The 26705-nt window shown below is 44.6% G+C and overlaps 1 protein-coding gene and 1 long non-coding RNA gene across 6 annotated transcripts in view; one reads left to right on the plus strand and one right to left on the minus strand.

The window, feature by feature from the left end:
- The window catches only part of EPHA4 (EPH receptor A4), a 152230-nt gene that overhangs the window by 89516 nt on the left and 36009 nt on the right, over positions 1-26705 (minus strand). The window lies entirely within an intron of this gene.
- Positions 20211-25558, plus strand: LOC123599529. The gene is made up of 2 exons (XR_006713179.1): positions 20211-23720; positions 23981-25558. It is a non-coding gene; the product is annotated as an uncharacterized LOC123599529 (long non-coding RNA).

Below are 26705 nucleotides of genomic sequence, written 5' to 3' on the forward strand. Positions count from 1 at the left end.
AATGAAAGACTTCCATAGGAAATCGAAATTATTCTTCAAACCAGTATAATTGCACTTTGTAATAAACCCCAACATTATAGAACAGATCCTGTTGTAGAATGTTTTCATACAAAATGGATTAATCCGACACGACTGGATGGCTCAGTCAGTAGAGCATGGGACTCTTGATCTCAGGGTGGTGAGTGCCAGCCCCACGCTGGGTATAACGATGACTTAAAATTTTTTTTAAATCTTTAAAAAACATGGATTAATCCAAAAATCTAAAGGACACTTACTAAACTAGCACTGTCTCCAATAAGTAATTGTCCCCTAATACCGGTACTATGAATTGCCCCTCTTTCTTTTGACACTGTGCTTCAAGACTATTAAATGGCATGTTTAATTCCTGTTTATTTGATCTCAGAACACTCTTCTGTTATCTGGATACTACATTCAGGATGGCAAAACCAAGTGTTGTGTTTTGTTTTTTAAGTGATTAAATAATGGAACAATTATATAGAGATTTTTTTAATATACACTGGAGAAAATACTTTCTGAAAGACAGTGGTTCTCGTTCTGAAAGGCCGGATGGGAATCAAGGTTGTCCCATCCATGCCGAGGTACAAGCCTGTACCGAACACCTGAATAATACATAAAAGCTGTACGAATCGTAAAGGCTCTGACCTGATTTTAGTGACTTTGGGTCCTCACTACCCCCAGGGTATTATTTTGAGATGGCTTTAGGGGAGGTGGTGAAAACAGAAGGTTTCGGGTAAAAGGAACATATTTCATTTTGGTTATCTCAATCAAGTTTATAAAGGAATAGACTGGACATCCGTTTCAGGAACTTAAGATATTTAGGGCAGAGATGCTTCATAATCATCAACAAAAAGATTGTAAGTGAAAGTAAAGAATGACCAAAGCAAAAAGTAGTGCCGAAACAAATCACTGGTTACTTTTTTCTCTAACATTTCTACTCATTGTCTGACTTCTTTTTAGACCCCAAAAGAGTCTACAGCAGGGGCAGCAGGGGACAGAATGAGAAAGGCCAGCACTTCTGTCTAGAGTCCTCTAGACCCGTATTTGCTTCTTAGTCCCGCCATCTATTTGATATGTGAACTAGAACAAACTAAGTCCTCGGACTTCGACTTTCTCCTGCGCGGGGCTGATGTCATGATGAAATGAGACAACGGATAGGGGTGAAGTTTGGTGTCTGGCCTGTATTAGCTACTCATTAAAAGGGTGATTTGTTAGGGCTGCAGTGTCATGTGGGTGGCCTGCAACTGAGGAGAGTGTGGATAACCTACGTATTTTACATAGGACTGGACACAATTTCTAAATCATCGCAAGATAACTTACTCGTAATTGTTTCATTTCCCCTGCTAACGTGATAGAGAAAACTTCAGAGTGAGTTCCAGTTCATAGCATCTGCAGCTTATTTAGTGACGGCAGGTATCAGGGAAAAATTTCTTTTTTATTAAAAATATGTAAACACATTTGTAGAATGAAATAGATTACTGGTGGGGGGTGGGGGGTGGGGGGTGGGGGAGGGGATTCAAGGTTTCTTCTTTCCACTGATAGTTTACGATCCAGACCTTCTCTTCTAGCTAGCCACAGTCCTGTCCCATTCTCTCCATTCCATCTCCCTCTACTGTTTCCACTCTGACTTGGGAGCTAGCTTTCATAAAAACAGATGGAGGGAAAAAACAATGAACGAAAAATCTATGCTGAAAATTGAGTTGCTCTTTCAAGAAGAGAATGCAGTATAATCTCATAAATAGGTGGGTAATTCTAAAATGTCAGATGTAGACGGTTTTCACGTAAGATGCAGTAAATCCTCTGGAAGGAAGTTCACATAAAGCTTGCTCAATTTAAATTAACTCCATAAAAAATTATTGAACACAAACAAGAAGAATGCTGTGGAGAAATAACTTATTATTTCCCCTGCTTGCCTGGGAAACAGACAATCTAATTATGGAAGGAGCTATTTCTCTTTTGGTGAATTTGGAGGGAGCCAACTTGAACAACAGAAGGTCCGAAGTAGACAAAGTTCAATTAAACATGGAATTAATTAGCAGACTCCGCACGTTGACAAGACCTCATTGCATTGTCAGAAACTCTACACAACCCTCCTCCTTATTGTGTAAAGTTAGTGATGGGAATGAAGATTTCTGGCTGTCATCTCTGTACCTGCAACTTTTGGCTGGTACGCCTGGGGCTCTCCCTCGTGGGGGAATTTTTAAGGGCTCCAACAAAGGCAATCAGGCTTCCAAATACAGATGTAAGTTACTTGAGTGATAGATAAAGTGAAGGGTGGCTTTGGGACTTTTGAAAAAGACATAATCTATTCCATTTGTTCTAAAAACCCCGAGGTTGTTACCCGGTTTGATTACAGTGTCGTTAGAAACTTTTATTTATTGAATCAGGACAATTCTAAGAGTTACTATGAATTTGTAATGGATCAGGATAGAGCACTGTTAGAAACAAATTACATCAGCTTGATAAGGGATGACAATTTCAAAGTAGAAGGCAGCACAGCAAATTACTATTTGTGATTATTACTGGAATTGCAATAATTTCTTTTTTTTATGTTTATTTATTTTTGAGACAGACACAGAGCATGAGTGGGGGAGGCGCAGAGAGAGAAACACGCACAGAATCCGAAGCAGGTTCCAGGCTCCAGGCTCAGCACAAAGCCCAACGCGGGGCTCGAACCCACCAACCATGAGATCATGACCTGAGCTGAAGTCGGATGCTTAACCAACTGAGCTACCCAGGCACCCCGAATAATTTCTTTTTTAATGTGTAGTTTGTTAGATAAAAGATTCCCTACACTTACTCTAAGCCTTGTTCTTCTTCTTCCGCATAGGGCACTGAAAATTTTCTATGTGAAAAAAAAAGTAAGGGATTTTAACATTGACTCGAAAAACAATTAACTCAGGGAAACAATCTAATCCCTAAACTCTCCAAATTTTGTATTTTTTCCCTTTATCTCATACCTAAATTTCACATATCCACGACCATGACTTTCGTAAGTAAACTTCGAGATTGAAGAAATGTTAATTTGATATTTGTTTTCCATTTATCTATTCTATTTGAAGACATAATGTTCACGTATATGGAGCAGAACTTAATTGAATGACTTAAAAATATTTTAAGATTATGACAAAATGTAAGCTTATCGGCTTTTCTAATATGTTAAAATCTGTATGAAGAAAGGAAACAGAAGGTTACTAAAAACACAAATGACCACCCTATAAAGAAAGACGATCAAGAACAAACAATACTTTAAGATGAGCTAAAGGCAGAAAGCGTTTAATCATGTTTTTAAAAACACCTAATCTCTGCCTTCAATTTGAACATAAATTACTGAAAATTGAAGGGAATACTTCGGAAAGATTTCGATTAAGTCCTGCCATATAAACTATCAATCCTCACCGTGGATAGTACATCACTCAGAGTGATGTACTATCCATATCTAAAGCCATTAACATGGAACTTGATTACCCGTGACATTTCAGAGAGGGCCAGGTTTTTTGATGAGTTGCTATTGTCTCTTTCACCCTTTGGTATTTGGGTCCATAAAGACTGGTAGTGGCTCATTACATATCTACTGATTACAAATACCAGGTCAAGCCACTGAATAAAGGAAGCAGCTGTCTTATCTTCCACACCTAACACTACCGCATCTGAATTTAATACTGAGTCTGTGTGATTAGCATCGGCATGTAGAAAGCTACCCCACTAGGAGGCATGTGCATTTATTTGTTCACTTGGCCACTCATGTTTTAGCAAACATTTATTAAACCTTTACATAGTAACAGTAACTGTAATAACGATAGTGAATATTTATGGAACACGTACTAGGCTCTAAAAGGTGACAGAAGGGGCACCTGGGTGGCTCCGTCAGTTAAGCGTCTGACTTCGGCTCAGGTCATGATCTCGCGGTCTGTGAGTTCGAGCCCCGCGTCGGGCTCTCAGAGCCTGGAGCCTGCTTCAGATTCTGTGCCTCCCTCTTTCTCTGCCTCTCCCCCACTCGTGCTGTTTTTTTTTTCTCTCTCTCTCTCAAAAATAAAGAAACAGTAAAAAAAAAAAAAAAAAACTAAAGCACAAATAAAAGAAAATAAGTTGTATTTCATAAAAAATAAAAAATAAAAGTTGACAGAAACGTGAAGCTGTTGCCTTCAGGAACAGAACAGACCACTGCTCACCCTCACATCTCTCTTTTTTTTTTTTTTTTTTTTTTACATTTATTTATTTTCAAGAGACAGAGAGAGACAGAGTGTGCATGGGGGAGGGGCAGAGAGAGGGGGAGACACAGAACCGGAAACAGGCTCCAGGCTCTGAGCTGCCAGCACAGAGCCCGACGTGGGGCTCGAACCCACCGACCGTGAGATCACGACCTGAGCCGAAGTCGTTCGCTCAACCGACTGAGCCGCCCAGGCGCCCCTGCTCACCCTCACATTTTAAGGAATGTTCTCTGGCAGAAGTGCCTGCAGACTACTATGGGGTCCTTCCCTATGCACCTAACCCGGGCCATCTGCTTGCGGAAGGAATGGAGTAGAAAAATGCATCTGAAAGAGTAAGCGACCCCTGTGTGGCATACTCCAAAAGAGTTGAAGCCAGGAAGCTACCCCGGAAGTTCAAAAAGGACAGTGACTGCCAACCGCAGCGGGTGCTCCCGGCATCCAGTAAGCTGACTGCGACAAGGACTCTCTTTTTAGGGAGCTCACAGCCCGACTGGAGACAGAAATGGTTTCCTCATTAACTCCGCGTACATCCTATACGTGCTTATTTGCTCCATTTAAAAGTCAAGGTGGTAAAGAAGACTGGGAAAGAATGAAATATGGTCTGAAGGCAGGGCCAGATCAAGAGAAACACGTGTTAAATAATTATTTGATTAACTCCAGCCGCGTTGCTCGTCATTGTCACCGCAACGACTTTACAGCCCGGGTTGTCACAAATCATGATTTACGCCGCGGGAATAACAGCACAGTAATAACTGCTTGGCGCCCCTTCTTCCTTTTTGTTATGTTGATGGGGCCTGAGGATCTCAAAAACAGCAACAAAAAAAAAAAAATAGCTTTAAAAGACTGACTTCCCCCATGTCAGTTATTAGCAACGCACTCACGATGCTCTGCTGAGGGTTTTGATCGTGAGTTCCTGGGCTGTTTGCCTTTTGAACACGATTGGGAATTTTTTAAAGAGAATTTTCGAATTCTGAGTACTCCTAATAAAAAGAGAGTGATTCATGTGTCACGGATGCGATCAGGTTAAACGTCTGCTTTTGGCACTGCGGGTAGTGGATTAATGATTTCTCAGAACTATCGGCCAACGTTTAATATTCTATGTGTTTGACCATTCCGACACTGCTTATGTCTGAGGGGAACAAAATAAAAATTCCCAAGGAGCTCCCAGAAGAGTGCTAGTCTAGACCAAGTGAAATTTATGGGGAATCTGCACCGTCTGTTTTTGGTGCAGTATAGTAGCAATCTAAGAGATGAGAGCAAGAACCAGAGAACCAGACGCGAGATAACAGGGATGCGTTTGCTACAAAATAGTGTATAACCCACGCATTCTCTCCCACTGACTCAGTTACACTCATGCAGGCGGGGAGCATTTGATCATTTATTCAATGCCTTCTGAAGACATCCGGTCGACAGACCCGCGTCCTGAGAAATCAGTTTCAATTGCTAGCAGGAATGTGCAGGGTGACTTGGAGCGCCCACATGCACCTGCCTGGACAAGGATGGCCTGGCACCTTGTTGGGGGCTTACAGGTGAGCTTCCTAAAGAACCACATGAACAAGATGGGGTCAGGGGACCTGTGCATTCACAGATCTGGACTCCACAGGTCCACAGCACTGGAACACACACATCCGTGCCTTCTCCTGTGGTAAAGCACAAAGGGCTGATCTCTAGATCCTCAGGATGGCAGGGCAGGTCGGGCTGGTCCCACCCCCCAGGGGCTCTGGGAGGTGCTCCCAGGGAAAGGGCTTTGGCAGCCTCGGCTTTCTCTGTCATCAGTCTGGATCCGTGGGAAAGAGCAAGATGCCAAAAGTGCTTGCAGGTGAATTCTTCGTCCCTTTCAAGTGCATCTGACTTACACTGATGATTTAACAAGTGTGTTTATCTTTTGCTGGGAAGGATTATCAGTTTGGTCGGTAAATCTTTCCCAGTTATAAATTATAAATCACAAAGAGGGATGTCAGGGGAAATCCCAAGTCATAATCTGCTCGTGCGTCTGTGTCTCCTCCCAAATATCAAACATGAGCAACCGTGATGAAAATTGATATTAATACAATTAATACAAACAAAAATGAGACCGTGATGCTGACATGTTCCCACAGGGTTGGGTCATGAAGGAAGAAAAAGTAGAACTCCCCCTCCTTTGTAAAATACAGATGGGAGGAAAGTGAATGGTGACCCATCTGAAGAAATATGGAGGACAAATCACGCTGATTATCAAACACGAACGAACCGCATGTCTGTCACTAACATCAACTAAATTCATCTCAGATGCACAAAAACCTTTACTCATCCACAACAAACTTCTAGACCAACCTTCAAACATGATTACGTACAGCATAGCAAATTGAAAACTTTTTCTAGGATTCGATCTACAAGACCTCCATCTAGGTATACGAAAATGGTTTAATCTCTTTGCTAATAACTCTTCCTTCCTATATAGCACAAAGCAATGAAAAATCATTAGCAAGTCCTTCCAACCAGCCGTCAAAAGTAGATCACTTTTGTGTCTAGAAAGCTGTGACCAAGAGAGGACCTGCATTTTACGTATTAGGATATGAAACATTTTTTTCCTAGCCCTGAGGCTGAGTCATTCTGAAGGAGGCTTGGATTCGAAGGGAGGTGAAAAAAAAAAAAAAAGAAAAGAAAAGAAAAAGAAAGAAAGAATGATGAAGTCATAAATACTTCCCCAGCCTGGCGGGGGAGAGGGGGGGAGGGAGGAAGGCATTAAAAAAAATTGGCAGGTGAATGATCATTTGCATGAACAAAATGAAGCTCTTTTTCCTCAAGGCTATGTCAAGGTTACACATGGTATGTCAAAAACACAACCAAGAATCCACTCCACGCTTACGTAGAAGCACAGGAAGTGAATTCAGACAGCACGCCTACCAGGAGGCCAGGCTCTGGAGACAGCAGACCTGGATCCCGGTCCCAACATTTACCAGCTTAAGATCTCCAGGCCTCGGTTTCTTAACATTTATTTATTTTTAACACTCATTCATTTTTGGGAGCGAGAGAGACAGAGCATGAGCGGAGGAAGGGCAGAGAGAGAGGGAGACACAGAATCTGAAGCAGGCTCCAGGCTCTGAGCTGTCAGCCCAGGGCCCGACGCAGGGCTCGAACTCACGAACCGCGAGATCATGACCTGAGCCGAAGTCGGACGCTCAACCGACTGAGCCACCCAGGCGCCCCCGGGCCTTGGTTTCTTGTAAGGACACCAGACTTCTCCCTTTGGGGACTGGTGCAGGTTCATCCATAGAACTCAGGATCTAAGCTCTGCCACTTACCAGCTGTGGAACCAGGAGCAAGGGTCTGATTTACTGCCTCACACAAACAACCTTTTTTTTTCCTCCAATAAATTCATAACATTGAACTTTTTTTTCCATTAATTTTTTGTTTTGTTTCGTTTTGTTTTGTTTTGTTTCGTTTTAGAGAGAGAGAGAGCACAGAGGAGATCGGCACAGGGAGAGAGAGAGAGAGAGAGAGAGAGAGAATCCCAAGCAGGCTCGAAGCTCAGCGTGGAGCCCAACACGGGGCTCGATCTCACGCCCCTGGAGATCACGACCTGAGCCAAAGTCAAGAATCGCATGCTCGATCGACTGAGCCACCCGGGCGCCCCCTAACTCTCAACTCTTTAGCGAACTTTCTCTTTACCTGTCTTGGCAGAGATTTCTGAGTGTCTCTTGTGTTCTTTTCGCCACTTATTAAAGTCAAAGAAAAGAGAATGGAGGAAAGAAATGTCTTTTCTTTCTGGTGTCTGGGTTCACTCAGTCTCCATATATTGTCGATCACTTACACGCGCCTGGCTCAGGAGGAGGACTGAGAAGGTCTGTGCTTCCAGTTGCGGACATTCGAGTGGCAGGGTGTCACTTAACAGGAGAACGACATGTGTGATGTGGAAGCGTGAGGTGGGGAGGGGCTGAGAACAGGTGTTCAGGAACCGCCCTTCATAGGGGACCAGTGAGTTGGGCGCTGAGCTAAACGGGTGTCAATACATGTGAAACTTTACATGGAGAAGCATTCAAGGAAAAAGAAAACATTGCAGTGGCCCCGTGCTGAGTGGGTATTAGAGGGATGGAAAGACTAGCACCGTCTCTGGGCAACGCTTCAAGAGCGCTGAGACCAAGTTCCGAGTCCCGCGGGGTCCGCACTGTAAGACGTAAACTCGGCGCACAGTTTCAAGGTTGTTCTCAACACGGCAACGCGGTTTGCTGCAAACGTTCGAAAGATCGTTTGACTGCTGGTGGAACAGGGACCAGAGGGAGGCTACTGGGGCCAGAGAGACATGATGGTCACCTAGGGGAGGGGGAGACAGTGGAGCTGGGCTTAATAGCTGGGTTCCGAGTAAGCCACGGAGGTGCTCAGTTCGCTCTCCCCACGGTCACAAGGTGTTCCTTGCAGTGGACTTAAGACACCAAACAAATGACCTAAGAAGGAACTTTAGAGTTTCCTCTTGGCTCCGTCCTTCCATGTGAGTCATGTCTAGATCCACCTGAGCAGACCGGGCCATCACTTCCACCGTTCATTACCAAGCACCTCGTGCATTTGCTAACACAACAGCCTTTAGGAGCTGGTCACCAGGCCCGGGGCTTACGGCAGGCCACACCTGGATGGCGGCCACAGGACCGCACCCACTGACAGCCACCAGCCTAGGGGCCAGATTCCTGAGCGTGATTCAAACCAGAAGCAAGAGTGCAGCTGACAAGACCCTGTCAACAGCAGCAGAAGTAGATGAAGTTTATGAGGTTCCCAGCTGACATTCGGTAGCTCTTGGTGTGGGCCGTGAGCTGGTGTTTTGCAAGTGAGGACCTCGCTTTCCTGTTTCTGCACAGAACTGCTGGTGACCTAATTGGGAGACTAGCTGGCTGGTTACCAGGAAGGCTGAAAAATCAAAGTAGATTTGTTCAGATCCAGTATCATTCATGCCCATTTCCCTTGATTGCCCCTACGGCCATGGAACTCAGTCTTTATTCTTCAGTATAAAATGGTCCGTATCTCCAGCTTGTAAGAAATGAGGATAGGGTGCCTAGGTGGCTCAGTCGGTTAAGCGGCCGACTTCAGCTCAGGTCATGATCTCGCGCTCCGTGAGTTCGAGCCCCGCGTCGGGCTCTGTGCTGACCGCTCGGAGCCTGGAGCCTGTTTCGGATTCTGTGTCTCCCTCTCTCTGCCCCTTCCCCGTTCATGCTCTGTCTCTCTCTGTCTCAAAAATAAAATTTAAAAAGTTAAAAAAAAAAAAAAGAAATGAGGAAACTTCCCATGAGAATGTCTCTCTCTTACAGACCCTCTTTATACCCCCTCCTTCGGCACAACTGTAATTAAGTAATGAACTGTGTATTTAGAGGTTTACTGTCCATTTCCCCCATAGAACACATCTTCCCTGAAGCTCAACGGCAGCCAATATGCCCATCCTGTTTACTATGAGAGCTCTAATACTGAGGACAGTAGCTTGTAATGCTAGCAGCTCGGTATATGTTTATAGAGTGAATAGATGGATGAATAAATGGCTTCTTTAGCATCTGAACTTTGAGGACCACCTCTAGAAGTTTGGACCCAGAAGGTAGCCCAGTCCAACTCTTGGCCGCGACTTTATAGAGCTCTTTTCGGGTTCGCTTTCCTGTTTCTGTGTTTCTTGGCCATCGGGATTGAGATTTCCCCTCAAACAGCCTCGCAGCATTACAGGCTCCGTTGAAAAGTTGCCAAAAGGGGAACAAGACGATCCTAACACGAGAAGGCAAGAAGGGCTGCTGCTAATATTTAGAGGGCAGAGGAGCAGGGGAGGCAGGATTTTAATGCTCTCTGTGAGTACCCGTCACTCAGGGAAGTAGGAAAAGCGTGGTTCAGATCACCCAACAGAAAATGAATCCAGAGAACAGATTAGTCCTGAAAAGCGAAAATATTTAGATATGAATAACTTGGGGAGGAATGATAGCAGGAAAGGCTGGAGGGGTTGGGGCTGGTGGGGGAAGAAATAAGTCATATCAAAGGCAGCCCGGAGAGCTGAGACAGATAGGATAAGAGATAAGTCCCTTTGCCTAGTTAGTCACACTCTCCCACACACAATGCTCTTGGCAAAGGTTCCTTTACTAACAAAGCAGCCACATGTTTTCAACAAATCATAGTGCAGTATAACAGCTAGGGTGCCTGTAAATGTAGTTTTACATACATTTGTGAAAGCATCAAAGGGGTAGAAAATAACAAAACAAGATCTGTGCTTTGAGACTAGTAAGTACTAAGATTATCCGGGTCCTGTGGCCACAAAGGTAACACAGATTTCCTCACTGTAACTGTAAGTAAGGCATTGTTTCTGGAAAGGGGTGTTTGGACCTTGAGTCACGGGCAGCAGAGCTGATGTTAATCCCAGGGCACTATAAGGTGGAAAACAGCTGGCGGCTGAAAGCAAGACTGAGGGAAAGAGAGAAGAGGAGAAGAGGAAGGGACAATTGACACGGAGAAAACTCATTCCCTTTTCTGCAGTTCTTCAGGCTAATCCGAAAGAACGTCTCTCTTCTGTTCGGCTATAAACGCATCCTCCCCAGGAGACTCTGGTCCCCGAAGGTATTACCCCTGCTGGCACTCAAAGCTAGTCCTACAACTGTCCCTTAGGAAGGGAGCCTTGTCAAGTTTTATGGCTAACAGAACATTGAAAGACCTGTGCGTAGTGGGGGAACCACCAAATCAACCTCTCAAATGTAAGGCAAAGGGAACGTTTTAAACTCACAGTCCGAATAAACAAGAGCAGGTTACCTCCAGCACAATCTAGAGTCCCAGCCTTGCCTTTTCCATTTCTTGGAGGATTATGTTTCTTCCTCTGTAGTTTCTCGGTTTTTCTCTCTATCCTCACCTCTTTTGTTTCGTCTCCCCTTGCCTTTACTCGCCATTAATTTGACTTAATTTTTATAGATTGTTTTAAGTTTATTTATTTTGAAAGAGAGAGAGAGAGAAGGAGCACATGGGGAAGGGGCAGACAGAGAGAGGGAGAGAGAGAATCCTAAGCAGGTTCTGCACTGTCAGCATGCAGACCGACAGTGGGGTTCGAACCCACGACTCATGCGATCATGACCTAAGTGGACATCAAGAGTCGGACACTCAACTGAGCAACCCAGACACCCAAGGCTAATTTTTCAATACTCCTTTCACAAAGTAACTAAAATATAATGTTCACGCTCATGGTGACAAGCCTGTTTAAAATCTTTCATGCGCCCCATTGTATATACCATGAAAGTCAAACAGAAGAGTATAGAAACCCAAGAGCCCCGACATCCTGCCCTAATTTGTCCCTCAACTATCCTACATGCAATCAAACCAGACTGCAGACCGTCTGATGTTACTTGAATGGTCCACACCGTCCCACTCACTTACAAATAAGAAAAGCTTAACCTCTCTTCAAAACCTAAAACCAACCATCGCCTCTTCTATCAAGCATTGCTGCTTTCAGGAATCAGAACTCAAGTTTATTTTTGTGTACACAGCACCTTTATGCTGATTTGCACATTTATGCCCCTTATGATCCAGCAAGCAACTGATAAACTCAGAGGATAAGATTTATCCTAGACATAGTTATATCACAACACACACACACACACACACACACACACACACACACAGAGCTTAGTATCTTATCCTGAATATAACAGATGTGTTTTCAGGAAGTATGAATCCGAAACTCACTCTTCAAATGTTTCAAGGTTTTCAGTTTCTTTTTTTTTTTAATTTTTTAATGTTTATTATTCATTTTTGAGAGAGAGAGAGAGAGAGAGAGAGACAGAGCATGAGTGGGGGAGGGGCAGAGAGAGAGGGAGACACAGAATCTGAAGCAGGCTCCAGGCTCCGAGCTGGCAGCACAGAGCCCGACACGGGGCTCGAACCCATGAACCGTGAAATCATGACCTGAGCCGAAGTCGGACGCCCACCCAACTGAGCCACCCAGGCGCCCTTCAAGGTTTCCAATTTCAATTTCTCTCCCCCAAATCTTACGTTTGAAAGTTCCTGTAAGCTCTGATTTTTTTTTTTTCCTATGTGCTGGTGCCCGAATGAAGGGAAGAAAGCCAATCACCCTTGCATCCATGTTTCATAATATGACATCCTAACATTCTGAGAGTTGCACTTTCAGTATGCATTATCTGACATATTATACAATGAAAAAGGTTACTACGTATTCAATGACTCTTTAAAAATCTATTTGCATTTTACGAGCCCTAATGGTATCTGCAGGTGGTTGAAAAGTAGAGATTGCGAGAGTCTGGTTATTCCACACACAGTGAGGTGTGGCTTGGTCCCCAGTGTTAACCCAGGGACATCTTGCAATAATTCCTTCCCTATTCTCATCCCCTCAGACCGTGACCTCCTACTGTGAATGTCAATCAAGCAGCTATTGCCTAACTTCAAGCAGCCAACTTCACCTCCCACTTGCCCTTGAATGGGGAAAGGAAGAAAGTCCTCTCCAACACCAAACCAACAGCAGTATCTCCCTTCCCATTAGATGTCTCAGAATATATAAAAAATGGGACTGAAATTGGTTGGAAGGTCTCTAGGCCAAATGCCTGAGAGAGTAGAGATATTTATAACCAAAAAGGGCTTAGAGGAAGAGGAGTCAGGTTTGCAAGGAGGGGCGTGGAGTCAGTTAGGCGGTCACTGACTCAGAGATGTTTGCGTTGAGATGTCCAGGAAGCAACTGGAAAGACAGGTGTGGAGGTCAGTGCGACTGGAGACAGAGATGTGACAAACATCTGGGAAGCACACAAAACTCACAGGAGTGGAAGAGCCGCAGATTGAGAAAGAGTTCAGGAAAGAATTAGAAATGCCAGATTTCAAAGGCAATTGGAGAAGAAGGAAGTGCCAAGGCAAGGCATACAGGAGACCGAAGAGTCAGAAGGACACTAGAATTTCCTGAGCACCACCAGAAACCTGCCTAACTTCAAGCAGCCAACTTCACCTCCAACTTGCCCTTTAAACCCTCATTTAACCTCATTTAACCCTCATTTAACCCTCCCCGTGTGCTCTCGACATGGTCACTTGTACCCACCGTGAGTACCCACATGGTCATTTGTACCCACCGTGCATGCAAAGCACCTGAGAATTTCAGTGTCCAATGGCAATGGCCAAAGGCTATATATATTCATCATGGAGGAAACATGAAGGAAGTACAAAATTAGAATTTCAAACAGTCAAGGAAGCTGTCAAGGAGGATGAGCTCTAGCAAGAGGCTGGGATTGTCAACGTCAGAGGTGTTTGTAACCTTTGAGAACACGTGGAGCAGGTAGAAGCTTAACTGCAGGAATGGTTCAGCTGATCCACCACAATGAATCAAAAAGTTAGCTGACAACCCCTAGGCAATGACTAACCTAGACATTATATAAAGACGACAGATTGCTATTACAGTAAAGCTCAGGGAAGCTACTGGAATTAACCCCGCCCCCCCCCCAAATATCCAATAAACACCCACCCAAGAACATGATTCAAACAGGGTCTTTCCCCACTTCATTTACTTGGGTTCCATTTTCCTCGCATCTTCCCTTCTGAGAGTTCAATCGCATCCTTAATATCTTTACTTAGAAGCCAATACCCCCCTTGCTATAGATTAAAAGTGATAATAAAAATTAAATCCTAACAATTATTTGTATTTAAAAAACTGTCTAGGACCATCTAGAATTTGAGAAGCTGGTTAATAGCCTGAGTAATGTGAGCAGCAAAGTTACTGGGGCTCGGAAACACACTTTTGCTACTTTAACTTAGAGTTTGAGAGGTCAAACTCTAAGAAGTGTGAGTTGAATCAGTGAATTTCCAGATTAACCAACTTATTGAATAAATACTTTTACATATCTAGTGTGTATCAGTGAGTGTTCTATGTTGCTAGGAATAAATAAAAATTCCTTGTCAATTTGGTGGGGAAAGAGAATAACACAGACATATAAAATAAAATAAAATAAAATACTCAAAGTATGTAAACAATGGTAGGTGGTTAGAAGTGTTTTGAAGGGGCAATAAAAAATAAGATGTATTTCAATTGAGAAAAATGAGACACCCAAACAATGCTTGACTAGTAGAGGGCAGTGAAATGTTTACTACGTGGTAGACTGGAGGCCAGAGGCAAAGAGAATGACTCTAGAGCAAGAGGCTTCTGGACATTCCTGTGTTCTGCCTCCTGACAGTTACCACCCTCACTCCTTAGTATCCGTACTCCACAATCCACAGGGGAGCATGAAACCCATCAGATTCTGCCCGAGTGGGCTTCAACGGTAGGCTTCTGGCTAAAAGAAAGAACAGTAAACCTTGAGAAACTAGAGAAAGTATGATCACCTATACACTATACTCAATAAGGCAAGTGGTAAATTAAATTATCTTTCCTCCATATCTTTGCAGGTATTTTTGCCAAATTGAGAATGAAAGTGCAGGGCAATGTTTAGTCCATGCTGACTCGTGGTATATCTAGAAGTCATTATGACCCACCACGTTAGTCTTATAACCGGTCTTATATGAGAACGAACATTACCTGGGAAGTACAATTGTCATTACCTGTGTTAAATGGAAAGGAAAACTAGAAAAAATAAGGAAATACGGTCCTAGATGCTGACCTTTCAAAATTTCCCAAAGGCTCAATTATCTACATAAACTTTAAATACAGTTGACCCTTGAACAACGTGAGGGTTGGGGGGGGGGGCACCGCTCCCGCTCCCCTAAAAATGTAACTGCTGATATCCTACTGTTGACTGGTAACCTTACCAATAACATAAAGGTCAATTAACACATATGGTGTATGTTATACGTATTATGTATTCTTACAATAAAAGAAGCTAGAGAGAAGAAAATGTTATTAAGAAAATCACAAGGGGAGCTCCTGGGTGGCTTGATTTCAGCTCACATGATAATCCCAGGGTCGTGGGATCAAGCCTCATGTTGGGCTCCATGCTGGGCGTGAAGTCTGCTTAAGATTCTCTCTCCCTCACCCTCTACCAGTCCCCTGCTCGCATATGCATTCTCTCTCTCCAAACTAAATTTAAAATTTTTGAAAAATTAAAAATAAATTAAGAAAATCGTAAGGAAGAGAAAACATATTTACAGCACTGTACTGTATTTATTGAAAAAACTCCACATGTAAGTGGACCCACGCAATTCAAAACCATTTGGCTTAAGACCAGCTGTATATCCTAATGGCTTGACTTAAGACAAGAAGACACAACATATAAGAAATTTGTGGGGTGTCTGGGTGGCTCATGGGGTTAAGCGTCTGACTCTTGATTTCAGTTCAGGTCATGATCTCACAGCATGGGGATTCGAGCCCCTGATCCAGTGTTGTACTGATGGTGTAGAGTCTGCTTGGGATTCTTCCTCTCCCTCTCTCTCTGCCTGCACTCTCTCTCTCTCCCTTTCTCAAAATAAATAAATAAACTTTAAACATTAAAAAAAAAAAAAAAAGAAATCTGTACTTAAACTTCTGAATACTTGCAACATCTCAAGTATCAATTCAGATTACTACCACCTGGATCAGTCACCACATAAGAGATCTTCACTCGCATCCAAAAATCCAGATTTGATGAGATCGCATTTTATGGCTACTGCCAATAAATTAAAAATAAACACGCTCATATTTAAGGTATGTGTTGGCTCAAGTCAGAGATTGAGAATGCCGTTTTTAAAATAACAACCTTATTTATTTTTATAACGCTTTAAGTTCCCCAAAGGGTGCTTATCTCTTGTCTCATTTACCTGGGATAAATGCGAGGGAGAGGAGAAAAAAAAAAAAAGAGGGCAAATTTCCTACATCCATAAATATATAATTTGATAACCTTCTGAAAGAGTTGACGATTTTCAATAGTCACCAAATTACATGCCCATGATAGAAATTTCTATCTCATAAAAGAATGTGATAAACATTGATGATGGCAACTAGACCGATCGGTCAAGCGAGGCGGCATTCACCGAGGCCTCAGGGCAAAGCTTGCCGCCATCGGTCCCCCTCCCCCTGACGTCCATTAAGCCCCCTGAAACTTACCACTTAGGCGGATGCAAACCGGCACCAGCCTCAATGTACCACGTATATATTAAGTTAAAAGGTTAATTTTCTGACTCGTGGTCTGGATATTAGAGCTGTGAAGGAAAACGAATCATCATATGCTCCCTAAATGAGCTTTCAAGTGAAACAAGACCCCGGGGGGGGGGGGGAGGAAGGGATATGTCTTCTGTGTAGTTCCATTAGTTCCAGCTATGGGGATGCTCACTGGGGACACCTGAGACGCCTTCCATCGGGGCGGTGAGGCCAGCGGCCGACGTCAGGCTGGAATGGCACGAGGGAGCTGCCCTGTACAGTGACGTGGGGGACTTAACCCTCAGTTGTGTCTCCTCGGGGAAATGGGGACGTTATGTGAAGACCAATGAGAAACGGGCCACACAGGACTTGGCCTAGCAGTCAAAATGTACTGCCATTAGGTGGCCCTGAGGTCCTCCCCGGGAAATGTAAATGTGGATCCTATACCCTCCACATAGAACGGGTTCCTCCTGAAATAAGGATTCCCCTGAAAAGGTGTTGCCAAGAAAAGAGGCTCGGGGTGGGCAAGGAAGAAAAATCCTATTGAGTAGTTTCAGGCTCCGTGTCCCCAGTAGGGCGGGCTATTGCCTACGATCCCATCTGCAACTCTGAATTAGACCCTGCTTTTTCCTATTTGATTTTCACCACGACAAAACAAAGGTCCAGCGAAGGTGCCAACCAGTTAAATGGCCAAAGCAGGAGGCAAAGTGAGCTTTACCACATCCCCAAAATAATTATAGCTAATGTTTATCCGATGGTTATAGCTCGGCGCTTAACACTCTCATAAATACTTCAGATGATCTTACAAATGAGGAAATACATTACCTCTATTTTAAACTAAGGAAACTGAGGCAAGAAGGGTCAATCAGCTGGTTGAGAGCACATGGCTACTGGGTTTTGGAATCAGTGTCTGGACAAAGCGGTATAATTCCAGAACCAGGGCGTAAAACGCAAGCATGCCTCCCGAGTATCTGTCTTTCCTCTAGGTGCTCGGGGACTAGGGTCCACGGTCAAGAAGAATTCACACACACAGACACACACACACACGTGTTTAAATTGAGAAGCGGTCTTCAAGTCCAGTCTACTAATCTGTCTTAGAACAACACAAAAGAATAAACTAGGACGGTGTGGAAGTCCAGTAAATTCACCACCGCTCACTACTCTTGGTTCAAAGGATTTACATTAATAAATATGTTCTATTCCCCCATGACAAGCATCTCTGACGTCCACATGCACCTGCCCAGTGCCTCATGGGAAAACAGAGAGAGAAAGGGAGAAATGCAAAACACGACCCTGGAAAGAGGTGGCGGAAATGAATAGACACATTCTTCCAAAGTTGCCCTGGACAGACCTTCACAATCTCCAGATTTAGAACAACGACTCAGCCCCATGGGATGGAGGGGTCATAGCATGATGTGAAGCCGTATCACTCCACCCTTATTCCCACCTAGATATTTACAGCCAGGTGTGGTGGCCCCCAGCCCAGACAAGAGATCCGCATAGGTCTGCTCAGAGTCGTAATATCTAGAAGCCCATTCTTTCGCAGGACCACCTTCACAAACCCTACATAAGGATTCCGCTCAAAGTAGGCACGGATCAGTCCTGCAGATGGTTTTTTTAAGTTTGTTTATTTATGTATTTGGAGAGAGAGCGCGTGCGCGCGTGCACATACAAGCAGGGGAGGGGCAGAGAAAAGGAGAGACAGGACCCCAAGCAGGCTCCATACCACCAGCGCAGAGCCCGACTGGGGGCTCGAACTCTTGAGCCAAGATCAGGAGTCGGATGCTTACCTGACTGCACCACCCCGGTGCCCAGTCCCGCAGATATTAATGGCTTATATTTCCCCCACAACGGCCCTATGAGGCAGGTACTATTTTCATTACCTTTTTACCAAAGAGGAAATGGGAGCACAAAAAAGGTGAAGTTGAGGTGCCCGGCATCTGGCTAAGGAATGGGTATGGCAGGGTTTACACTGAGGCTGTCCGACTTCAGAGTTCTCGGTGCTGCCCTGCCAACCCTTCCTTTTATTTATTTATTTTTTTTAATTTATTTTTAACGTTTATTTATTTTTGAGACAGAGAGACAGAGCATGAACAGGGGAGGGGCAGAGAGAGAGGGAGACACAGAATCTGAAACAGGCTCCAGGCTCCTAGCTGTCAGCACAGAGCCCGACGCGGGGCTCGAACTCACGGACCGTGGGATCATGACTTGAACCGAAGTCGGACGCTCAACCGACCGAGCCACCCAGGCGCCCCAACCCTTCCTTTTAATAGTCCTCCCGCTTCTGAGGCTCATGAGCAGAGACAAAGAAATTCTTTCGCGTATTAAAGTTGTTTATGTATCTTGCCCAGGCTTCATCTCCACCCAACAGGACTCCCCATTTCTCCTCCCCTCCCTTCTCCAAAACCTTATCTGTTGTTTAAAACACAGAGCTATGCCTGTCCTGTTCACTCTTGTGTAAATCCAGCAAGATTCCTGATATAGAAGCCTGTAATCCCTAGTAAATGTCTGATAAGAGTCTCTTAGGTGAGAGAGTAAACATATTAGCTTTAGAGGAGAATGTACCCATCCAGTTAAAAATAAACAAGCTAAAGTAGAGAGAGCGCCCAGCATGAAATAGCAAATAAAATAATCCCAATTTCAGGCTGGATGACCACCTTAACAGAAAGCTCGCATCCACTACATGGATGCATTAACAACAACAACAAAAATCAAACAGACAATCTTTGTTTTTACCTGCCTGCCCATCTGCAGCTTCCAGCCACCTTTGCTCACTCTGTCCATATTCCCCCCGAGCCCACAAGGTCAAGCCTGAACACCTTTTTCAATTATAATGTTATTAAGCTGCTTCTTGCAGGGCTGATCGACAGATCGCTTTCATAAACAATACCTCATTTAATAAACTGAATCGTCAACACAACGCAGAAAAGTAGGAGTTCTCCCATTTCCTGGATTAGGAAACAGCTTCAGCGAGGTTGTCCAGCCAGCAGAGCAGGAACCTGATCTGATTAGAAGAAATCCAGTGCTGCCCCTGTGTCACCCCCTCCGAGGTGGCGGCCACACCTCTCACGGCTTTCCTTTTCTATCTAGCTTGCTGCTCCTATGCTCTTTGGTGCCATCCCCATATGTGCTAGACCCCGGAATTTAAAATAGTTTTAAGTAGTCATGCAACTAAAGGCATGCTCTTAGCCTCTGTCAGATACAGCCCTCCGAAATAAACAGAGAATCAAATTAGAATGTCCAGTCTCGGGACGCCTGGGTGGCTCAGTCGGTTGAGCGTCCAGCTCTCGATTTCGGCTCAGGTCATGAACCCAGAGTCGTGGGATCGAGCCCGTGTTGGGCTCCATGCCGAGCATGGAGCCTGCATAAGATTCTCTCTCTCTCTCTCTCTCTCTCTCTCTCTCTCTCTCTCCCTCTCTCTCTCTCTCTCTCTCTCCCTCTGACCCTCTCTGCACACCCCACTCATGCACATGCTCTCTCTCACATACAGATAAATCAATAAATCAATAATACAGAAGAAAATGCAGTTTCAAATAAATTAAAAGCAGAGAGTACACGGGTGCCTGGGTGGCCCGGTCGGCTGAGCGCCCAACTCTTGATTTCGGCTCAGGTCATGATCCCAGGGTCAAGAGATCGAGCCCCAAGTGGCGCTCTGTGCTGAACATAGAGCCTGCTTGGGATTCTCTCTCTCCCTCCCTCTCTGCCCCTCTCCCCAGCTCTCACACTCCCTCTTTTCTCTTTAAAAAAGCAAAAACACAAACAGGGGCGCCTGGGTGGCTCAGTCGGTTAAGTATCCATCTGACTTCAACTCAGGTCATGATCTCACAGTCCGTGAGTTCGAGCCCCGCGTCTGTCTCTGTGCTCACAGCTCAGAGCCTGGAGCCTGCATCGGATTCTGTGTCTCCCTCTCTCTCTGCTCCTCCCCCACTCACGCTCTGTCTCTCAAAAAATGAATAAGCATTAAAAAAAATTTTTTTTAAAAAGCAAAAAACAAAAAGAGTTTAAAAAAATTCTATTCATTTGCCAAAAAAAAAAAAAAAAAAGAAAGGAAAAAGAGATACCTCAAGAATATACACAGTATAGGGGCGCCTGGGTGGCGCAGTCGGTTAAGCGTCCGACTTCAGCCAGGTCACGATCTCACGGTCCATGAGTTCAAGCCCCGAGTCGGGCTCTGGGCTGATGGCTCAGAGCCTGGAGCCTGTTTCCGATTCTGTGTCTCCCTCTCTCTCTGCCCCTCCCTCGTTCATACTCTGTCTCTCTCTGTCCCAAAAATAAATAAACGTTGAAAAAAAAATTAAAAAAAAAAAAGAATATACACAGTATATTAACAATGGTTCTGAGTGATAGGCTCATGGGTCATTTTGTTCACTCCACTCCAGTAACTTTCTTTATGCTTTCTAAATTTTCTGCAATTAGTATATATTACGCTGCTTTGGCAGGAGAAAATTATCTAAAAAATTGCTAAGCAAAGAAAACACTAAAATAAGGAGTCTCTTGAGGAAGGACAGAAAGGGACAGCGGTCACCGAGGGTCACTTTTGCCAGGTCCGAGGGAGCCACGGGGAGCTGGGGGTGAAGGCGGTCACCACCATCCATAGAGCACAGGGGAAACTGACCAGAAGGCTCCCTCTCTCCACACAGGGACCATGACTTCTGGGAAACAGCCACCCCTCCCTGAGGGCCGGCAATCCTTTCCGCCTCTGAACACCCTGACTTGTGCCAACAAGAGAATGCCTATCTTCTAAGACAAGTTTGCAGACGGTCTGGATCTGGGATGAGGCGTTGAGTATCCTGTAGGCAGAGCTAATTTTTTTGACCTAACGCTCGGAGATCCCCCGCCCGCCCCCGGTATCAAATCTCTGACTCAAATTCATCCCCAAGATCATCACACGCTATCTTTAAGCCTAGTCTTAGAGCAAATTTTAATGTTTCATAGCTCTTCGGTAACGTCCCTGAATGTGGCATGAAGGGTAAAGGTTTGTAGGCGCGACACTTGGAGCTTTGACACCCAAATCGAGCGCCCTTTTTTCTTTTTTTTTTTTTTTCCTTCAGTTGGGCAAACCCTCGAGTATATTTTCCTCAACGTGAAGACAGAGCACTGGAAACAGAAAAGGTGTTTTAATGTGAGTGCTGTTTTCACACGAGGAAATCCAACCTACCGCAAAACCAAGCTCGTGAAAGGGGAGAAAAAACGGATTCAGGAAGTGAAATGATGTCCAGTGTTATGCTAACTGAATATCAAAATAATAAACACCAAAGGCACACAGGCCAGAAGGAACAGGTAATAAATCAAAATCCTTGGGGGAATGGGACCTCATTAGGCTTGAAAGAGGGACCAGTGTTGCCCAAACTGGTTGTTAGCACAAGGCCCTCACTACCTCCCTCCTTTTCTTCTTCCTCTTTAAAAAAAAAATTGGGACCAAGGCCATGTCTTTTAAGACGTCATATAACTCCTTTCCTTATTGTACATGCCACAGCAAGTTGCCATCAGCTGTTATTTGTTATTGAGGATCTGTGTAAACACGGAGGCCAGGAGACTGACTCACCCATCAGAACAGGAAGAGAAAGGATGTGATCACACTGTTACTTTCAACCGCCTTCGTGTTAGCATTGTCCATTACAGAAGAGACGGCAGTCGACATTCCCTAACGTCCTAACGTGAAGCGTTTGAGCCCATCGGGAAGCAAATTCTAGAATGGAACAATGTAGCCGCAGGTTACCAGGGTGGGCTCGCAAACTCAGGTTTGGGCACCTACCTGTGCCCGGTATGGCAGTAGAGTGATTCTGCCACCAGCAGAAGAGCCCTGCGGGGCTACCTGGGGACACGAGGACCCTGCACATCCTTCGGTGGAACAGCGCAACCAGCAGGAAAGGCTGCTACGCTAGGAATCCTTGAATATGTGGGCTGACGGCTTGGTGTGTATGATGCGGGAATGGGACACACAGGGAATTCTGTTTTCCAGCCCCACTGGGTGTGTCCACAGCCCCGTGGAGCCAGGAAGGGAAGAATCGCCGCAGGACATTGCGGTCTGCAGGAAGGCAGTTCCTTTTGTTGTCAAAAAGCAGCACGTCCTGGGGCGCCTGGGTGGCTCGGTCGGTGAGGCGTCCACTCTTGACTTGGGCTCAGGTCATGATCCCACGTTTCGTGGGTTCGAGCCCCATACCTGTCAGTGCAGAGCCTGCTTGGGGTTCTCTCTCTGCCCCTCCCCCACCTGCAAGCTCTCTGTCTCAAAATAAATAAATGAACATGAGAAAAAGGCAGCACATCCTCCCCTCTGCCCAGATTCCACGACTCCCCTGTAGGGTGGGTAAATCTGATTCTTTAAGCGCTGCCCCCCGCCCCCCAATGCCAAGTACCCTGGAAGTCCTTCAAATACCGGCTGGAAGTGGCTGAAGACACGTTGACACCTCAAGGGCCTGGGAATTAATTTACTAAGGCTAATTTACAGTCACTCGTTCCTCCCAGTGCACCCAGCTAGAGTCAGGTTGAGAAAAGAATCAGATGTTAACTGGACTCATTGCAGTGATCATTTTGCAACACATTTTGCAACACTTGGTTGAGCATCCGACCTCGACTCAGGTCATGATCTCGCAGGTGACGAGTTCAAGCCCCACGTCGGGCTCTGTGCTGACAGCTCAGAGCCTGGAGCCGGCTTCCAATTCTGTGTCTCCTCCTCCCTCTGCCCCTCCCCTGCTCACGCTCTGTCTCTCTCTGTCTCTCAGTAATAAATAAACATTAGAAAAAAAAATTCAAATATCGAACCACTATTTTGTATACCTGAAACTAATGTAATGTTGTCACTTACACCTCAATAAAAAGAAGCATTTAAAAAAAAGAGAAAAGAATACTACTATTTCAATTGCAGCAAATCAATGTCCTAAGACCACTCGAGAAAGCAAGGGCAGGCAAGAAGAATCACCAGAAAAGTCCAAGAAGGGCTTCTAACCATGCTTAGTATTGAAACTGCAAAATTAGAAACACTTTTAAACTTTCTCTCTGAAATAAACTAAACACGAAAATCCAGTTGGAAAATGTTTACACGGGCAGATTCATTACTCCAGTATAGATTAATAGATTAACCACTTCAATGCCTCCAAAATACTGATCATTTCTCACATTCTTCAAAGCATTAGACCTGTTTCTGCTTGCAGAAGCCATACGTACTTTTTGAGCTGAGAGTCAGCTTGCCTGGGACTCAAAATCTTCTTTCAACTAACTTTTGCATTCTATAATTTTTACAAAATTCCTGGCACTCCTCAGGCAAGGATTTCACAGCGATCACAAATGGAAGTAGAAAAACAAAAAGATATTCTAATTCAAGACTGAACCATGAGAGAAAGGAAAAATATGCAAATTTACTTCCTATACAAATAAGTCCTTTTGCCTTCCAACTCGGGGCTGATTCTGGATGATATCCCTTTCCTTCTTTGATGTGCGCGAAAAGCTATTTTTGTTTTGTTTTAAGAACAAAGGTAATGGGGCGCCTGGGTGGCGCAGTCGGTTAAGCGTCCGACTTCAGCCAGGTCACGATCTCGCGGTCCGGGAGTTCGAGCCCCGCGTCAGGCTCTGGGCTGATGGCTCAGAGCCTGGAGCCTGTTTCCGATTCTGTGTCTCCCTCTCTCTCTGCCCCTCCCCCGTTCATGCTCTGTCTCTCTCTGTCCCAAAAATAAATAAACGTTGAAAAAAAATTAAAAAAAAAAAAAAAAAAAAAAAAAAAAAAAAAAGAACAAAGGTAATATAAATAGGATAAGTTACATCCATCTATCTGTATCATGCCAAATCTGGACTAAACAAGTGCTGTGTTTCTAGATACAGGGAAAAATATTTTATCTAAATGTCTATTTTATTTTTTACATTACAGCTACTCAAACCCAGTCAGAATTTTTCTTTGGGTAAAGGTCATGGCTGGATTTTCAGAGACTTCAAATACAAATGTTTGCTTGAAAGAACGGACAAATGAATGAAGAGATACCACGTGCCGAATTTCCCAATGAAAATGCGTCAGCAGCGAGAAATTCTAAATGCATCACTGACCCTTTTCCTTCATCAAGGGAGTGACCTGCGCTCTTTCTCGAAGGGGGCTGACTGAGACAAAGCAAATACACTGGGATGCTTCCAAAGTTAATTTCAACCATGGATCAACTGTCACAAAGATATTTAAATTTATCCTATTGTGGGGCACCTGGGTGGCTTAGTAGGTTGATCCTCAGACTCTTGATTCGAGCTCTTATGATCTCAAACTCTAGGGATGGGCCCTGAGTCCGGCTCACTTAGTATGGGTTCTCTCTCTGTCTCTCTCTTTCTCTCCCGCCCCTCCCCCAACATGTGTTCTGTTTCTCTCCAAAAAAATTAATTATTTGATTATTTATTATAATATACGAAGTCTCTTATTTATTTATTTATTTATTTATTTATCCTATTGCAAGATAAGAAAAGCTGAACAGTTAAGATTTCACAATCTTGGGGCACCTGGGTGGCTCAGTAGGCGAAGCGTCCGACTTCGGCTCAGGTCACGATCTCGCGGTCCGTGAGTTCGAGCCCCGCGTCGGGCTCTGTGCTGACAGCTCAGAGCCTGGAGCCTGTTTCAGATTCTGTGTCTCCCTCTCTCTCTGACCCTCCCCCATTCATGCTCTGTCTCTCCCTGTCTCAAAAATAAATAAACGTTAAAAAACAAAAATTAAAAAAAAAAGATTTAACAATCCAGTTATTGGCCACTTTAGTTTGTTAAGTAGGCACATGAATGAACTAAATCCCTCATTATTATAAGGGTAGAATGTTAATTTCCAGTTCCTGCTCCAGGAACCATTTTGAGCCATTTTGTGAGCTTCCAGGGGATAAGCAAACACTCAAAGTAGTCATGTCAAAGTTGTCAAATGTCTCTGAGCCACACAAACAACCTTGGCATAGAACCTATGCCAAAGTTACATTCAACAATGTGCACGCATTATAATAAACCCATTACTGATCCAACCCTCTACATCTCCAAGTACTGGCATCTTTGCGCTCGAAATGGGTTACCACCAATCATGAGCCTGGTCTGGTCTGCCTTTGACTTGGTTTCTCCTTTCCTGCTTGTGGCTCCTTGTTAGAACGCTGGAATGGGGAAATGGAGGTCATCCTTTCCCTGCCCCCACATCTGTATCGGTGAAGAATACAGATGTGCACATGACGAAGGGAGTTGATGGTTGAGGGAGGAAGACACTGTGTTCAAAGCATAAGTTCAAAGGTGTGTCCCTGAGAGAAAAATGTTGAAACCCCGGTCCACACCCATCTGTGACTCCTAAAGTCAACATGGCTTCCAGACACAGAGGAAAGCACACTGAACGAGTTCCAGGTTATGGCGTTTCAAAATATATGTAATAACGATGCCACCTGGGGCCGCGTCCCTTCCAAAAAAAAAAAAAAAAAAATCAGTATGAGTTCAAACACATCCTGGCGATTAGTTTTGTGACAGCTACGTCAAAAACATGCCTTTGAGGTAGGTGTCGGGAGGGACACTCTCTCCTCTACGAAAATCAGAACAGCCTTCCACAGGGCTATCACTTTCCAGACTCTGCCAACGTGAGAGCCACCCCAGAGGTGTGAGGGCAAAAGCCCCTCGGTGGGACCGCCTTTCCCCACACCTCTGTGTCACCACGTGTGTCTCCGCCCTAAGTGAGTAAAATGTACGTTCACCAGAGTCCTAAGGGGGGCACCCACTGCTCTCTACTGCTGACTATTCAGTCTGTCTAATCCGGAAAGCGGAGACTCGACGGCAAACGTCAATCCAAATGCTTCCCTTGAAGGATGGCAGCAGACCCCATTTCACCTAATTTCTTTACAAGGATGACTAAAAGGAAGATTTGAGAATGGCCCACAAGGAGAAGAGCCTGCATCCCGCTTACCACAGAATGAATTTATGCAAAACAGACTTCCAAGAGATAAACACATCACCGGTGATCCAGCCACCCACAAGCGATTCGGGAAATTGCTCCGTTCCTAGCTCTGATGCTGGCCTGGATTCTACTTCCATTTATTGGGTCTTCTTGGCTAATAATCTACAACCAGCCCTGCTCCCAACAAGGTTTCTTTTTAACCAAATGCTTGCTTAACTCAAGAAAATTCTGATACCTTTTATCTACAAAAGCTCCGAATCCTAACACTGGGAAGGACCTCCCTCCTGGAACGTTTACGTCTTGCAGGTGCCTGAGGGCCTGAAGCGACCTTCCTCCCTGGTTTGGCAACAGTGTGTGGGGGGTGGCGGGGGGAGGGATTTCCCTAGTTTTTAGAGAGAAGAGAACAAACAACCCGCGAGCTGTGATTCCCCCTAGAATCCCTAGTCCCCGCGTTCGCTCTGAAAGTCTTAGTAGTTGATAATTTGCCTGGGTCTTCTTTCTGCTATTTAGTTGATAACTGTTTAGTTGATTTGCAATAATTTTATGCCTATAACCCAAGCAGATAGCCTTTTACTTCTGTGG

The sequence above is a fragment of the Leopardus geoffroyi genome, chromosome C1, assembly GCF_018350155.1.
Source record: "Leopardus geoffroyi isolate Oge1 chromosome C1, O.geoffroyi_Oge1_pat1.0, whole genome shotgun sequence".
Classification (NCBI taxonomy): Eukaryota; Metazoa; Chordata; class Mammalia; order Carnivora; family Felidae; genus Leopardus; species Leopardus geoffroyi.